The 17,079-nt window shown below is 48.1% G+C and overlaps 1 protein-coding gene across 1 annotated transcript in view; it reads right to left on the reverse strand.

The window, feature by feature from the left end:
- LOC143950714 (gamma-aminobutyric acid receptor subunit beta-4-like) overlaps window positions 1–17,079 on the reverse strand; it is a 408,464-nt gene that overhangs the window by 6,035 nt on the left and 385,350 nt on the right. The gene's annotated exons all lie outside the window — the stretch shown is intronic.

Below are 17,079 nucleotides of genomic sequence, written 5' to 3' on the forward strand. Positions count from 1 at the left end.
GCTCCAAGTCAGAGTTGTAAGAGAGGCCGTCCTCTGCATATCAGGCTCCATCACCAGGTACGTGACAGTAGCAGACAGCCATGTCCGAGCCTGTGCGAGGACCCTCTCCTATGGAGGAACTCTGCCAACACCTAGCCAGATTAACCCAAGCCGTAAAAGACTTACAACCGGGTTATACCCAGCTGGAAGGCCAAATACAGACCTTGTCTGCCTCTGCTCCTGCTCAAGCACCTTCCACTTCTGGGATGCCAGCAGCCCCCACAGTTGTTATGCTACCTCCTGAACCCAGAGTTCCAACTCCTGAAAAGTTCCAAGGAGAACGCAACAAGTTCAGAGCCTTTCACAACGCATGCAAACTCTATATTTCGCTACAACCACGCACCTTCTCCCTGGAAGCCACCAAGGTCGGGTTTGTCATTTCCTTGCTTCAGGGGGAACCGCAGGCCTGGGCCCACCAGCTCCTTGAGCAAAAGGCCACATCTCTGACGGACTTAGCCTCTTTTTTTGGAGCCATGGCTCAGTTATATGAAGACCCCCAGCAAGCCGCTACTGCGGAAGCTGCTCTTCACACGCTTTGGCAGGGTCGCAGGGCCGTGGAGGATTATGTTTCTGAATTTAGGCGATGGAGTTCAGATACCAGCTGGAACGATGCTGCCCTGCGTTACCAGTTCCGCATGGGCCTTTCTGATCAGCTCAAGGACGAGCTAGCATGAACAGGTGTCCCTTCCACCTTGGAGACACTTATAAATTTGTCTACAGTTGTCTACTTGTTCCAGCTACCTGCCTACCACTGCTCTGGGATTTCTACAGACACCTCTACAGCCCGGCCGAGTGCTCCGAGCCAGCTCCAGGTTCAGCCATCCTGCCAGGCACTGCTGCGACTCTGCACCTCTGTGCTTCCTGTCAGCTCTATCAGGGGCTCCAAGTCAGAGTTGTAATTAGGCCGTCCTCTGCATATCAGGCTCCATCACCAGGTAGGTGACAGCCTCACTGTTTAAGAGCAATTTTTGGACATTCCATTCAGGTGCCACCCTAGTAGAAACTCTTGTTCGGTATGCATAGACTAATGCAGTGATTCTCAACCAGGGTTCCTCCAGAGGTTGCTAGGGGTTCCTTCAGCATTGGGCCATTTATGCCTCTCGAATAAGTTCCCACTCACACCATTGATCTTTTTAGCTATCTGTAAGGAGGTAATTCTTCCCAATGACCACAAGTGTAAGCACCATTCTTCCCACTGACCATCACACTAATGTATCATGAGTTGTAGTTTTCTAAATTTTAGCAGGGGTTCCCCCGAGACGCATTTGAAGTAACCTTTGTAAAATTTCTTTCATATTCCATCTAGCCATCCTGCCTAAATCACATCAAACGCAAATAGAAGAAGCTTTCTATGTTGATCAGGCAGGAACTAAAGGGGGTGCACATCAGGGCCATCTTTAAGGCAGGGCCAAAGGGGCAGCTGCCCTCGGCCCTGTCATTGTTGTGGGGCCCAAAGCAGCTGCCTCATACTTACCAACTATCCCAGTTTAAATTCCCTCGTCCCTTGAACTTTTAGTCCCGTGCTGTGTCCTGATATCTATGTGTGAAGTTCTGCTACTAATACTGCTCAGCTCTGCCCTATTGTTGTGTACAGATGACTCACCTGCAGACCCTGTGTTTACATGTAAATAACTAGCAATCATATCTAAATAGGGACGGCATTCATATGTAAATAGCTGTATCCGGTGGTATAGATATGTAAATAAGGTGGCATTCATATGTATATCTTGCAGTGAGGAGATTATGTGCTGTAACCTCTAGCAACCAATCAGTGAGAAGTATTGATTGTACAGTAATCTCTAGCAACCAATCAACAAGCAGAAATCATGTGCTGTAACATCTAGCAACTAATCAGTGAGCCGTAACTTGTGCTGAAACCTCTAGCTACCAGTCAGGAAGCGGTAATGATACATTGCAACCTCTGGCAACCAATCGCAATCGATGCCTGATACAGTAAACTGATTTTAAGTCTAGCTGCTATTTATTGCATGTCTCAGAGCAGGCGGAGAGTGAAATTGTATAGGGGGGGGGAGGGGCAAGAACACGTTTGCCCAGGGTCCATTTGATATTAAAGATGGCCCTGGTGCACATTGCCAGAGACCACCTGGATATTTTGTATAACAATTGGGCACCATGAAAAATATCTACTTCCCACCTGTCCTAGAACTAAGCAATGCCCAGGTCTACATGAAAGCAGGAGAGGGTCCCAGCACTTTGCCTAATTGGCCATCTAAATGGGACCCAAATCCCAGAGTTGATTTTATATAGTCTCCTAAAATAAGAAATATCCCAGCCAGAACCTTACCAGCATCATCCAATACCAATGTATTTACAGTAGCTATGCATGTTGCAGTTTATTTTCTTATCTATTTATTCACTTAGTCATCTACCATCTGTTGACCATCCAACTCTGATCAGGCAGGAAGTAAAGGAGGTGCTTGCTGCCGGACACCACTTGGATATTTTGGGGAACATTTGGGCATCATGAAAAATGTCTGCTGCCCACCTGCCCTAGAACTAAGCAATGCCCATGTCTACACGACAGCAAGAGAGGGTCCCAGCACATTTTCCTAACTGACATCTAAATGGGACCCAAATCCCAAAGTTGATTTTATATAGTCTTCTAAAATAAGAAATATCCCGGCCAGATCCTTACCAGCATCATCCAATACCAGTGTATTTACAGTAGCTATGCATGTATCAGTTTATTTCAGGGCTGCGGAAATTAACGATTAATTCCTTGATTAATCGTTATTTTTTTTGACGGATCAAACGAATTTTGATCGATCAAAAAAATGTATGTTATTTTGATCGGTAGGCTGCCTGCCCTGGAGCCGCTTTGGGCCAAGCTGTGGCTGCAGTGCTCCGCTCCCTCCCTCCTCCTCCTCCTCCACTATACGTCATACACTGTCTGCGGGCATCTCCTGCTGTGTGTCTCCGATCTGAATGTGAAAACTTTGGCCGCGCTGTAAGAAAACGCAGTGTTCTGTCTATCACACAAGCTGATCTAGGAGGAGGCCGGGACTTTTCTCACAGCGCAGCCAAAGTTTTCACACTCAGCTCCGAGATACACAGCGGGAGATGCCCGCAGACTGTGTAATCCAGGCACTGACTACAATGAGGCTGCGATTATGGTCACAGTGAGACTGCATTATAGGCACTGCGAGGCTGCGATTATGGGCACGGTGAGACAGTATTATGGGCACGGTGAGACAGCATTATGGGCACAGTGAGGTTGCAATTATAGGCACGGCAAGGCTGCGATTATGGGCATGGTGAGACAGCATCATGGGTTCAGTGAGGCTGCGATTATGGGCACGGTGAGGCTGCGATTATGGGCATGGTAAGGCTGCGATTATGGGCACGGTAAGGCTGAGATTATGGGCACGGTGAGGCTGAGTTTATGACGTGTGACGTCCTAGCCATGCCCCGTTATGTCCGGCTTTGGCCATTACCATAACAGCAGTGCTAATTCAGCTAAAATTAGTTGGATCTGTATGTGCGTTATAATTAATCAAAATTTCTCGTTAGTGTTACAAGGTCTCAGGTGGGAATGGGGAACCGGTGTGTTAAATTTGGTGTTATTGCTCTCCTTGTCTCAAACTGGTCACTGGAAGTTTAACATGGCACCGCATGGCAAAGAACTCTCTGAGGCTCTCTCTGTGCTCAGCCTCATATCCAGAAGTTTTCTTTGGGAAATAGACGTATGAGTGCTGCCAGCATTGCTGCAGAGTTTGAAGGGGTGGGGGGTCAGCCTGTCAGTGTTCAGGCCATACGCCGCACACTGCAGGGGTGGGGGGTCTCATCTGTGACTCTGACAGATGAGATATGCAAGAAAGCCTACAAACAGTTTGCTGAAGACAAGGATCTGAGGATCTGAAAAAAAGAATTGCTGCTCTACATCAGGGGTGCCCAACCTTTTTAAGAGCGAGGGCCACTTAAGCAACTGGGTAACAAGTCGCAGGCCACAATGAGCGGAGCGGGTGGATGACAGGTCACGGCTACTCTATCTGATCCACCTAGATGGAAGGGGACGAATTTCCTTCTATTTTTTTTTTATCAGATTTTTAGGATTGGATTGGAGGCAGGCGGGAGTAAATGGACAAAGGTCTGTTTACATCTGCCGCTCTAGAGGTGAATTGAGGGTCTAATTGGGTAGGGCCGATCATGTGAAAAGGGCCAAAATTGCTTTCACACTGATGTGCTGCGGTTTACCCACACCACGGGTGTAGCGTAGTGCACCTGTGTCTATCCTGTGGGTTAACTGAACTTTGCCATAGACTCCGGGCCACTGGTTGGCCATCCCTGCTCTACATAAAGACGGCCTAGGCTATACGAAGATTACCAAGACCCTGAAACTGAGCTGCAGCATGGTGGTCAAGACCATACAGTGGTTTAACAGGACAGGTTCCACTCAGAACAGGCCTTGCCATGGTCGACCAAAGAAGTTGGGTGCACGTGCTCAGCGTCATATCCACAGGTTGTCTTTTGGAAATAGACACATGAGTGCTGCCAGCATTGCTGCAGAGGTTGAAGGGGTGGGGGGTCAGCCTGTCAATGCTCAGACCATACGCCACACACTGCATCAAATTGGTCTGCATGGCTGTTGTCCCAGAAGGAAGTCTCTTCTAAAGATGGTGAACAAGAAAGCCCCCAAACAGTTTGCTGAAGACAAGCTGACTAAGGCATGGATTACTGGAACCATGTCCTGTGGTATGATGAGACCAAGATAAACTTATTTGGTTCAGATGGTGTCAAGCGTGTGTGGTGGTGGCAACCAGGTGAGGAGTACAAAGACAAGTGTGTCTACAGTCAAGCATGGTGGTGGGAGTGTTATGGTCTGGGGCTTCTGGCACTGGTGAGGCACAGTTCATTGAGGGAACCATGAATGCCAACATGTATGTCACATACTGAAGCAGAGCATGATCCCCTCTCTTTGGAGACTGGGCTGCAGGGCAGTATTCCAACATGATAATAACCACAAACACACCTCCAAGATTACCACTGCCTTGCTAAATAAGCTGAGGGTAAAGGTGATGGACTGGCCAAGCACAGGGCTGGTGCAAGGATTTTTAACACCCTAGGCGAAAACTAATTTTGCCGCCCCTTTGGCCCCACCCCTTTTGCCCTGCCCATGTATACCCCACCTTTTTATAGATTGCTACCATTTTGGGGGTGGAGTCAGTCACTGAGCCTGGAGGTGGTGGGGGGAATCGGTACGGCACCCCGAATTGATGTGTGCTCTAGGCCTACCTTGTCTATAGGTAGCGCTGGCCCTGTACAGGGGATATGTACACAGATAATTTAAGGCACTGATAATCAGTGCAGGCCCATCAGTGCCACCTATCAGCGCCCATGGGCACTGAGTGATACCTATATGCAGTGCCACCTATCGGTGCAGCCTATCGGTGGGAACCCCTCATAATGGGCACAGCGGATGTACAGACCTGGGAACTCAGCACAGGGATGGTGGGACCCCTCATAATGGGCACAGAAGGTGTACAGACCTGGGAACTCAGCACAGGGATGGTGGGACCCCTCATAATGGGCACAGCAGGTGTACAGGCCCGGGAACTCAGCACAGGGATGGTGGGACCCCTCATAATGGGCACAGTGGGTGTACAGACCCGGAAACTCAGCACAGGGATGGTGGGACCCCTCATAATGGGCACAGAAGGTGTACAGACCTGGGAACTCAGCACAGGGATGGTGGGACCCCTCATAATGGGCACAGCAGGTGTACAGGCCCGGGAACTCAGCACAGGGATGGTGGGACCCCTCATAATGGGCACAGTGGGTGTACAGACCCAAGAACTCAGCACAGGGATGATGGGAACCCCTCATAATGGGCACAGAAGGTGTACAGATCTGGGAACTCAGCACGGGGATGGTGGGACCCCTCATAATGGGCACAGCGGGTGTACAGCCCCGGAAACTCAGCACAGGGATGGTGGGACCCCTCATAATGGGCACAGCGGGTGTACAGACCCGGGAACTCAGCACAGGGATGGTGGGAACCTCTCATAATGGGCACAGAAGGTGTACAGACCCCAGAAATCAGCACAGGGATGGTGGGACCCCTCATAATGGGCACAGCGGGTGTACAGACCCGGGAACTCAGCACAGGGATGGTGGGAACCTCTCATAATGGGCACAGAAGGTGTACAGACCCCAGAAATCAGCACAGGGATGGTGGGACCCCCTCATAATGCGCACAGCGTGTGTGCAGACCTCTGGGGGGGAGGGCAGCATTTATTAGAAATGATTGGCTGTATTTCCTTCCTGCAGCTGCTGACTGCTGCTGGAAGGGAGAGGAGAAAAAAACAATTTTCAGATGCTGCAAGTGAAGGAAAATACAGCTCAGTTCTAGTAAATGCTGCACTAGTATCAGCAGTAACCTGGAGAATCCATATGGACAAGTAGTGGGCAGCAGCCTGGTCACCAGCAGAAGAAAGAAACATAAACAGAGCCGACACACTGACTGTCTTGCACAGTACCAATATCAGTAATAGCATTGTGTAGCTGGACACTGATCACTCACCAACATCCTCTGCTTCCAACCTGCTGTGCTGTGATCAGGGGAGGGGGGACATTCCAGGGAGCTGGGGTTATCAGGAAGAGCTGAACTGAAAGCTGATATATCATCCTGTCCTGAAAGTTGCAGACAGCAAAGAAATATTTACTGTGCCATGTAATGGGTGGGCTGAGTGTGTACAGAGCAGTCAGTGGGTGGATGTAATGCAAATGTAAAGGCTTGGGGATCAGTGGCGTGTATTGGGCGGCATTTACAAACACCAATCTGTATTTTCCTCCACTGGTGTCTCCTTAAACACGGGATCTGCGGCTCTCCCCAGCTAGGACTTTGTGTGTGTCAGTGCCCAGGATGAGTGTCGGAGCTGGGTGGAAGACACTTCCAGGCTGCTTTGTGTATTGTTCCTGATAAAATTGAGTACTATCCATGATACTTTTTTTATTTGCACTAACATACAATTTTTCAGGACAAGCTTTCGGGTTATGTCCCCTTCTTCAGGGTCCGTGCAGTACTGATTTACAAATTTTTAAGCAGAATGTAAAATTTTAGTTAATGGGTAGGGATGAGCCGAACACCCCCCGCTTCAGTTCGCACCAGAACTTTCGAACGGACCCCAAATTCGTACGAACGTTAGAACCCGATTGAAGTCTATGGGACTCAACGTTCGAAATTAAAAGTGCTAATTTTAACGGCTAATATGCAATATACTGTCCTAAAAAGGGTTTGGGGACCTGGCTCCTGCCCCAGGGGACATGGCTCAATGCAAAAAAAAGTTTTAAAAATGGCCGTTTTGGCGGGAGCACTGATTTTAATGACGATTAAAGTGAAAAAAAAAAGTGAAATATTCCTTTAAATATCATGCCTGGGGGGTGTCTATAGTATGCCTGTGAAGTGCCACGTGTTTCCCGTGTTTAGAACAGTCCCTGCACAAAATGCCATTTAACGGAAATAACGTAATTTCAAACTGCTTGCGGTTTTAATGTTATATCTGGTTCCTGCAACATGGTTGAAAATCATTGAGAAAAATGGCATGGGTAGCCCTCCCTGCCCATTACCAGCCCCTTTGGGTCTTGTACGGATATTAAGGGGAACCCTGTACCCATATTAAAAAAAGGAAATACGTGTGGCCCCCAGGCCCTATATACTCAGAACAGCAGTATACAAGCGGTGCAAACAAGACAGGGACTGTGTAGATTTGTTGTGTTAAGTTGAATCTGTTAATCTGTTAAATCTGTAATTTTCGACTGGTACATTTTTAAAGTGTAGCTCCAGTCAAAAAAAACAATTTTTAAGCTTTATGGAAAACATAGGGAAGGGTTATCACCCCTATATAATTTGTTTTGCCGTCCGTCTTTTTTCATCTCACTTGCTGTTGTCTCCTTCCATTTGCAGTAGGAGATGTTTGTAAGTTGGATGTTTGAAAGTAGGGGCCTGCCCTATATGCTCTGCAGAAATGGCGGAACAAGGTGTTGGTTTTGCCACAACATTGTAAGCCCTCAAAGTGACTCTTGGTGGGCGCTGGAGCACCCTGCTGTGAACGATTATATCAAGAATTGTAATTACATGCCATCGTTGAACAGTGGTAGAAAAATTGACCTTTGGTGGTTGTGGTGCTGGTGCCACAACACTATAAGTCCTCACAGTTACTCTGGGTGGGCACAGGAACGGGCCCTCCTGTGAAATATTATATCAAGAATTGTAATTACATGTCCCTGTTAAACGGGGGCAGAAAAATTGGGCCTTAGGCACTGGTGCTGGTGCCACGACACTGCAACCTCTCCCGTATACTCTAGTTTTAGTGCAGGAATTAGCCCTGCTGCAAAGCATTGCATCAAAAATTGTAATTAAAGCCCCTGTTAAACAGGGGCAGAAAAATTGGGCCTTAGGCACTGGTGCTGGTGCCACGCCACTGCAACCTCTCCCATATACTCTAGTTTTAGTGCAGGAATTAGCCCTGCTGCAAAGCATTGCATCAAAAATTGTAATTAAACGCCCCTGTTAAACAGGGGCAGAAAAATTGGGCTGATGGCATCACCCAGAACCAAAAATGTTCTTCCAACATATCAGCAGAGGAGGAAGAGGATAGACAATCAACATAACAGGACAGTCACTCAGCATCAGCATAGGCAGTCTTGAAGGGATGTGATATTTCAAAAAAAATTATTCGGTTACATCAGCTTCAGGTGCTTGGTAGCTGTGGGTGATCCAAGACTGATTCATCTTGATGAAGGTCAGTTGATCAACTGATTCGGTGGACAGGCGCACCCTGTGATCGGTAACAAAGCCACCAGCAGCACTGAAGGTGCGTTCCGAAAGAACGCTGGATGCAGGACAGGCCAGTATCTCAATTGCATACTGTGCAAGGTCTGGCCAGTGATCCATCCTCAAGACCCAGTAAGCCAGAGGATTTTTGGTGGGAAAGGTGTCCAAGTCTGACCTTGCCCCTAGGTATTCCTGCACCATGTAAATCAGACACTGGCGATGGTTGCTTGAACCGATCATACCTTGGGGCTGCGGACTAAAAAATTGCCTGAAAGCAGCGGTCAGACGGCCACCTTCTCCACCGCTCCTTCTGACCGATGCCTCAGCAACACGTTGTCCAGGACCAGGAGTTTGTAACCTCCCAGTCTCTGGAAACGCGTTGCACAGACCTTTCTGCAAGGCCTCCCAGAGATGTCTCATCCTCTGCTCCCTCTGCGACGGCAAGATAAGGTCGGCAACCTTACCCTTGTACCGTGGATCAAGGAGAGTGGCCAGCCAGTAATGGTCCCTCTCCTTGATCCTAAGAATACGAGGATCCTTCCGCAGGCTTTGCAGGATCAGGGAGGCCATGCAGCGTAGGTTAGCTGAGGCATTCGGTCCGGAGTCCTCTGGGTCAGTAAGGACAACATGATCTGCAGCTACCTCCTCCCAGCCACGTACAAGTCCACGGGTTTCTTGGGACTGTAAATCATCCCTACAAGACTGCTGCTGCTGCTGATGCTGAGTGCCAGCCTCCTCCTCCTCCTCATCCTCTTCCTGTGTGATGGGTGGCACAGCAGGAACACTGTCTGGATAAAGGGGGCCTTGAGAGGCAAGGAAGTCCTCCTCTTCCTGCCTCTGTTCTGCCTCAAGTGCCCTGCCCATTATTCCACGCAGCGTATGCTCCAAGAGGTGGACAAGAGGTACAGTGTCACTGATGCATGCACTGTCACTGCTCACCATCCTTGTGGCTTCCTCAAACGGTGACAGGACAGTGCATGCATCCCTGATCGTGCCCCACTGGCGTGGTGAGAAAAAACCGAGCTCCCCTGACCCGGTGCCATAGTCGCACAGGTACTCATTGATGGCCCTCTGCTGCGTGTGCAGCCACTGCAGCATGGCCAACGTTGAGTTCCACCTGGTGGGCATGTCACATATAAGGCGGTTCTTGGGCAGGTTCAACTCCTTTTGGAGTGCGGCCAGCCGAGCACAGGCATTAAATGATCGGCGGAAATGCACACAGACTTTCCTGGCCTGCTTCAGGACATCCTGTAAGCCTGGGTACCTGCCCAAGAACCGCTGCACCACCAGGTTAAGGACGTCAGCCACACAGGGCACATGGGTCAGTTGTCCCTGTCGGAGGGCAGAGAGGAGGTTGGTGCCATTGTCGCAAACCACCATTCCTGGCTTAAGCTGGGGTGGCGTCAACCACCTCTCGGCCTGCCCCTGCAGAGCTGACAAAACATCCGCCCCAGTGTGGCTCCTGTCCCCCAAACAAACCAGCGCAAGCACGGAATGGCATCGTTTTGCCTGCGTACTTGCGTAGCCCCTGGAACGCCTACGGAGCACCGCTGGTTCTGAGGACAGAGCACTGGAAGAGGCCATGGAGGAAGAAGAAGAGGGGGTGGAGGAGAGAGGTGTGTCACAACCAATAGTAGCATTTTGGAGGCGTGGTGGCGGAACAACCTCCAACACTACTGCACCTTGTCCTGCATCCTTCCCAGCTGCCAGAAGAGTGACCCAATGGGCCGTGAAAGACAGGTAACGTCCCTGTCCATGCCTGCTGGACCATGAGTCAGCGATAATATGCACCTTACCGCTGACCGCCCTGTCCAGCGAGGCAAGGAAATTCCCTTCCACATGCCGGTAGAGAGCTGGAATCGCCTTCCGTGAGAAAAAGTGTCGTTTGGGGACCTGCCACTGAGGAACCACACATTGTACAAACTCACAGAAGGGGGCCGAGTCTACCAACTGAAAAGGCAGCAGTTGAAGTGCTAGCAATTTAGCCAAGCTAGCATTCAACCGCTGGGCATGTGGATGGCTGGGAGTGAACTTCTTTCGACGGTCCAGCAGCTGGGGCAGGGACATTTGCCTGCTATAATCGGACGTGGGTGTACTGCTAGCAGAATGCCCGGAAAGCACTTGGCTGTGACACACCTAATTCTACACCTTCATTCCTCTCAGAGCAGGTTTCAGAGAGGACTGAAGGTCTAGTGGGGTTGGAGATTCCAGCTGATGAGGAGAAAGGAGAGGTCCGCTTTGTTCTTTGGTGTGGGTCTTTGAGGTACGCTTGCCAACGAGCTGCATGGCAGGTCAACATATGTCTGGTCAAGCATGTGGTGCCCAAGCGGCTGATGTTTTGGCCACGCAAGATACGCTTGAGACATATGTTGCAAATAGCAGCGGTGCGATCTGATGCACTCGTCTCAAAAAAGGCCCACACCAAAGAACTTTTAGAATAACGCGCAGAGGCAGCGCCCTGCACAGGCGGAGCTCTGCGGTGTGATTCAGTCGGTGTGCTACCCCTAAGCTGGCCCCCGGAGGGCATCCTGACTTGTTGGACATGTGCCTCCTCCTCCTCCTCTCTCCTACCAGGCACCCACGTGGAGTCAGTGCCCTCATCATCCCCTCCCTCTTCATCGCTGGAGCAAACCTGGCAGTATGCTGCAGCTTGTGGAACATGACTGCCAGATTGCTGTCCTTCTTGAGCATCCCCTCTCTCTGCATTCACACTACTGCCTTCCTCTAGCTGAGTATCATCATCAGAGCCTACAAAACACTGGGCATCCTCCTGGAGCATGTACCCAACACTGTGCTCAAAGAGTTCAGGAGACTCCTCAGGAGGACGTGGTGGGTCTAGGGAAGGAGTCACTGATGATGACATTGAGAGGAGGGAAGACGATGCGTTGGCAGCTGCTTTGCTAGTACCCTGAGCCTGGGTGAGAGACGATGAGGAGGATGAAGAGGGCTTGGTCATCCACTCTACCAAGTCGTTGGCATGTTGCGGCTCAACATGTCCAGCTGCCGAAAAGAAGGACACGCGTGCCCCATGGCCACGTGCTGATGATGACGATGCACCGCGTCCACGACCAGCACTGTTGTCTCTAGACACAGAGCCTGCTTGCCCTCTTTTATTGGCTCGCGCCTGTCTGCCTCTCCTTGCTGGCCTTCCAGACATGGTAATGGCCTGAAGGGAGTTGGGAAAACCAGCAATTGGGTAGTGTATATTGTGCTGGAGGCACACACAACTTCCACTAACTCCTGCAGATGGCAGATGGCTCAAATAGAGAAGAGCTATGTAGGTGGATATAGCGGTGTATACTGGGTTCAGAGCACGCAGACAGCACGCACAATCTCCTAACACTGACTGCAAGCTCTATTAAAAAAGAGAAATATAGCTAGCTATATAGGTGAATATAGCGGTGTATACTGCGATCAGGGCACACAGACAACAACCACTACAGAAGAGCAAGAACAAAAAATCGGCCGATAACGATCGAGGTATACTGTGTTGAAGGTATACAGAACATCCACTAACTCCTACAGACGTCAACACACTACACAAGGCCGCCGCGCTGGCGGCCTTATATAGTGTGGGGCGTGTACTACACAGCCTGAGCTATGATTGGCCAATCATGGCTCTCCTCGCTGCCCGTGCTGTGATTGGCCAAGCATGCGGGGTCACAGTGCATGCTTGGCCAATCATGAACCAGCAATGCACTGCGATGGCGTAGTGCATTGTGGGCCGTGAGCGCCACACGAATTTGGCGCGTACGGCCCATAACATTCGGAATTCGCCGAACAGGCGAACAGCCGATGTTCGAATCGAACGTATGTTCGACTCGAACACGAAGCTCATCCCTATTAATGGGTAAGGAAACCTATATCTAAATTCAGGCCATTATTGTTTGTGTCAAAAAGAATTATCATTCTTAGTTCAAAGGTTTTCCTTTCCTGGATAGTTCTGAAATTCCCTTTAAGAACTAAAACATTGAGGTCTATTATTGTGCGGTCCGGTTGTGAGAAGTGATGTCCCACAGGTGTGCATAAACTGTCTTCTTTATGTTCCTTGATGGTATGTCTGTGTAAATTCATCCTCGCTTGCAACTTCTGTCCTGTTTCAGCAACATAAAATCCTTTGCTGCACCTTTTGCATTGCATGAGTTACACAAAATTACTGGAGGTACAGTTGTAAGATCCCATGATATTGAAGGTCCCGTTTGTGTGTGTGACACTTTTGGATAGATTGATCTGGTTGCATAGTTTGCAGTGTTTTTTTTTTGCATGGTTTGCTACCATTATTTGTGACTTCATAATCAGAGTGAAGCTTGTGAAAATGTGGAAAATGTGGATATAACAGAGGAACTCGGAATCATAAATTTGTCAAATCATAACCTTTCTACACCAGAAACAACAGTCCTCTCCAAAGGCCTCACATTCTGCCCAACCACCAAATTGGATAATTTACAGGTATGGTCAGATATGGAGGAATTCTTTAGGAGACTAAGGCTCAAAGAATATTTTCACAGTAATGAAAGGAATTCTAAGACAATAGGAAGTGACAAAAAGAAAAAGAACAGCAACTTCACACCTTGTCTTTCTTTTAACAGACTATCATCTCTGAAGAAGACCCCCTTTGGGGTTGAAACGCGTTAGATTCATGTTTTCACTGTTACTAACCTATACAGTGTAACATATAGCTGTGTCTGTTAATATACTTCCATGTGATATTATATGTACCTTATACACATGATTTTGTCTGTTATACAAATGTTCAGGTGAAGCTCATGTTTGTTTTTACCAAATAATATTAAAATACCTTTTATACTACTTCTATTGGCTTCTATTACTGTCTCTTGCTGCCTAAAAACCCCGTTTGTGGGGGAACTAGTTTTATTTACAATCCGGAAACAAAAGCAGTTGATGTTTGAAACCTCAGCACCATTGGACCCTACAAGCATCAACCAAATTAAGAATGAAATCGAAACCTTACAAAGACAACTGCAAAAACTTGCCATGAACAGGAAGGCAAAAAAACTCCAAAAGCTACACCAAGAGCAGACTTTTTGGATACAACCTAAATAACAGAAAACAAACACAACCTCTATAACTCCTGCTATCAGTAACTTGAAACTCGATCCAGAATCCCATGGTATCCCTTGTATAAATGCTGACTTGACAGAAAATGTGGATATAACAGAGGAACTCGGAATCATAAATTTGTCAAATTATAAACTTTGTATGTGTTTTTTTTTTTCTCCTTTCCCTCAGAGTTTTTTTTTTATTATTTTGTTTTTTACATTCTGCTTAAAAATGTGTAAATCAGTACTGCTTGGACCTTGAAGGGGACATACAGTGGTGTGAAAAAGTGTTTGCCCCCTTCCTCATTTCCTGTTCCTTTGCATGTTTGTCACACTTAAGTGTTTCGGAACATCAAACCAATTTAAACAATAGTCAAGGACAACACAAGTAAACACAAAATGCAATTTGTAAATGAAGGTGTTTATTATTAAAGGTGAAAAAAAATCCAAACCATCATGGCCCTGTGTGAAAAAGTGATTGCCCCCTTGTTAAAACATACTATAACTGTGGTTGTCCACACCTGAGTTCAATTTCTCTAGCCACACCCAGGCCTGATTATTGCCACACCTGTTCACAATCAAGGCATCACTTAAATAGGAGCTGCTTGACACAGTAAGGTCCACCAGAAGATCCTTAAAAGCTACACATCATGCCGAGACCCAAAGAAATTCAGGAACAATTGAGAAAGAAAGTAATTGAGATCTATCAGTCTGGAAAGGGTTATAAAGCCATTTCCAAAGCTTTGGGAATCCAGCGAACCACAGTGTGAGCCATTATCCACAAATGGCGAAGACATGGAACAGTGGTGAACCTTCCCAGGAGTGGCCGGCCGCCCAAAATTACCCCAAGAGCGCAGCAACTACTCATCCAAGAGGTCACAAAAGACCCCACAACAACGTCCAAGGAACTGCAGGCCTCACTTGCCTCAGTTAAGGTCAGTGTTCATGCCTCCACCATCAGGAAAAGACTGGGCAAAAATGGCCTGCATGGCAGAGTTCCAAGGAGAAAACCACTGCTGAGCAAAAAGAACATCAAAGCTCGTCTCAATTTCTCCACAACACATCTTGATGATCCCCAAGACTTTTGGGACAACATTCTGTGGACCGATGAGACAAAAGTGGAACTCTTTGGAAGGTGTGTGTCCAAGTATATCTGGCGTAGAAGGAACACTGCATTTCATAAAAAGAACATTATACCAACAGTAAAATATGGTGGTGGTAGTGTGATGATCTGGGTCTGTTTTGCTGCTTCAGGACCTGGAAGACTTGCCGTGATAAAAGGAACTATGAATTCTGCTGTCTACCAAGAGATCCTAAAGGAGAATGTCCGACCATCTGTTCGTGTACTCAAGCTGAAACGAACTTGGGTTCTGCAGCAGGACAATGATCCTAAACACACCAGCAAGTCCACCACCGAATGGCTGAAGAGAAACAAAATGAAGACTTTGGAGTGGCCTAGCCAAAGTCCTGACCTGAATCCTATTGAGATGTTGTGGTATGACCTTAAAAAGGCCGTTCATGCTCGAAAACCCTCTAATGTAACTGAATTAGGACAATTCTGCAAAGATGAGTGGGCCAAAATTCCTCCAGGACGCTGTAAAAGCCTCATTGCACGTTATCGCAAACGCTTGGTTGCAGTTGTTGCTGCTAAGGGTGGCCCAACCAGTTATTAGGTTTAGGGGGCAATCACTTTTTCACACAGGGCCATGATGGTTTGGATTTTTTTTCACCTTTAATAATAAACACCTTCATTTACAAATTGCATTTTGTGTTTACTTGTGTTGTCCTTGACTATTGTTTAAATTGGTTTGATGTTCCGAAACACTTAAGTGTGACAAACATGCAAAGGAACAGGAAATGAGGAAGGGGGCAAACACTTTTTCACACCACTGTACCCCAAAAGCTTGTCCTGAAAAATTGTATGTTAGTGTAAATAAAAAAAGTATCACGGACAGTACTGAATTTTCTCTGTCACAATTGCACTAATACGGCTACAATCACATTAAGTATGTATTGTTCCTAGGGCCGCGTACACACGGGCGGACTGTTCGTCCAACTTTGTCCGCTGAACAGTGTTGGGGCGGACAGTCCGCTCGTGTGTGGGCTTTCAGCGGACAGTTTCAGCGGACAGTTGGACGGACAAGGTTTTTCGGAAATTCCGTAAAACTGTCCGCTGAAACCTTGTTTCAGCGAACAGTCCGCTCGTGTGTAGGCTTGTTCGTCAAACAAAGTTGCGCGCATGCTCAGAAAGGATTTTCACGCCGAAAGCTATAATGCAGTGTATAGGACGTCGTATTTTTCGTCCCGTCGTACGTGCCGTTCACGTCATCGCGCACGGTTTCAGCAAACTGTTCGTCCGTCGTGTGTGGCCATGTCCGTCCATGCTAAGTTTGAGCGGACTGTTTGCCGAAACTGTTGGACGGACAAAGTTGGGCGAACAGTCCGCGGCCTAGGAGGGGAGTGCAGATCGCTCCTATACACATATACAGCAGAGCGGCTCCACCAAAATTCTTCTGCTTTCTCGAGTTACTGAGCTGCACCGTCTCCTCACTCCTCCCCCCCTCCTCACGCTGGTCTGTCCTGTTATACTGACGCCCAGCTCTACACACAAGACTGTGTTATCTCCACACCAGAGAGCTGTGTATAAACAGCAGCCAGAGTTGCGCCGTAGGTGACAGTGCGCCCTAGGCGACTGCCTAATCCCCCTAGTAGTAGCACCGGCCCTGGCCAAGCATGCCTACAAACCTAAATCCTATTGAGCATCTGTGAGGCATCCTTAAACGGAAGGTGGAGGAGCGCAAGATCTCTTACATCCACGAGCTCTGTGATGTCGTCATGGAGGAGTGGAAAAGGACTCCAGGGGAAACCTGTGAAGCTCTGGTGAACTCCATGCCCAAGAGGGTTAAGGCAGTGCTGGAAAATAATGGTGACCACACAAAATATTGACACTTTGGGCCCAATTTGGATATTTTCACTTAGGGATGTACTCACTTTTTTTGTCAGTGGTTTAGGCATTAATGGCTCTGTGTTGAGTTATTTTGAGGGGACAGCAAATTTACACTGTTATGCTGCGTACACACAAGTGGAATTTCTGTGGGAAAAATCTTGGATGTTTTTTCAGATGGAATTCCGCGCAAGCTTGGCTTGCATACACACGGTCACACAAAATTTCGCTGAACTTTCGAC

The sequence above is a fragment of the Lithobates pipiens genome, unplaced genomic scaffold, assembly GCF_037356315.1.
Source record: "Lithobates pipiens isolate NorthernLeopardFrog02 unplaced genomic scaffold, aLitPip1_a1.2 Scaffold_1, whole genome shotgun sequence".
Taxonomy (NCBI): Eukaryota; Metazoa; Chordata; class Amphibia; order Anura; family Ranidae; genus Lithobates; species Lithobates pipiens.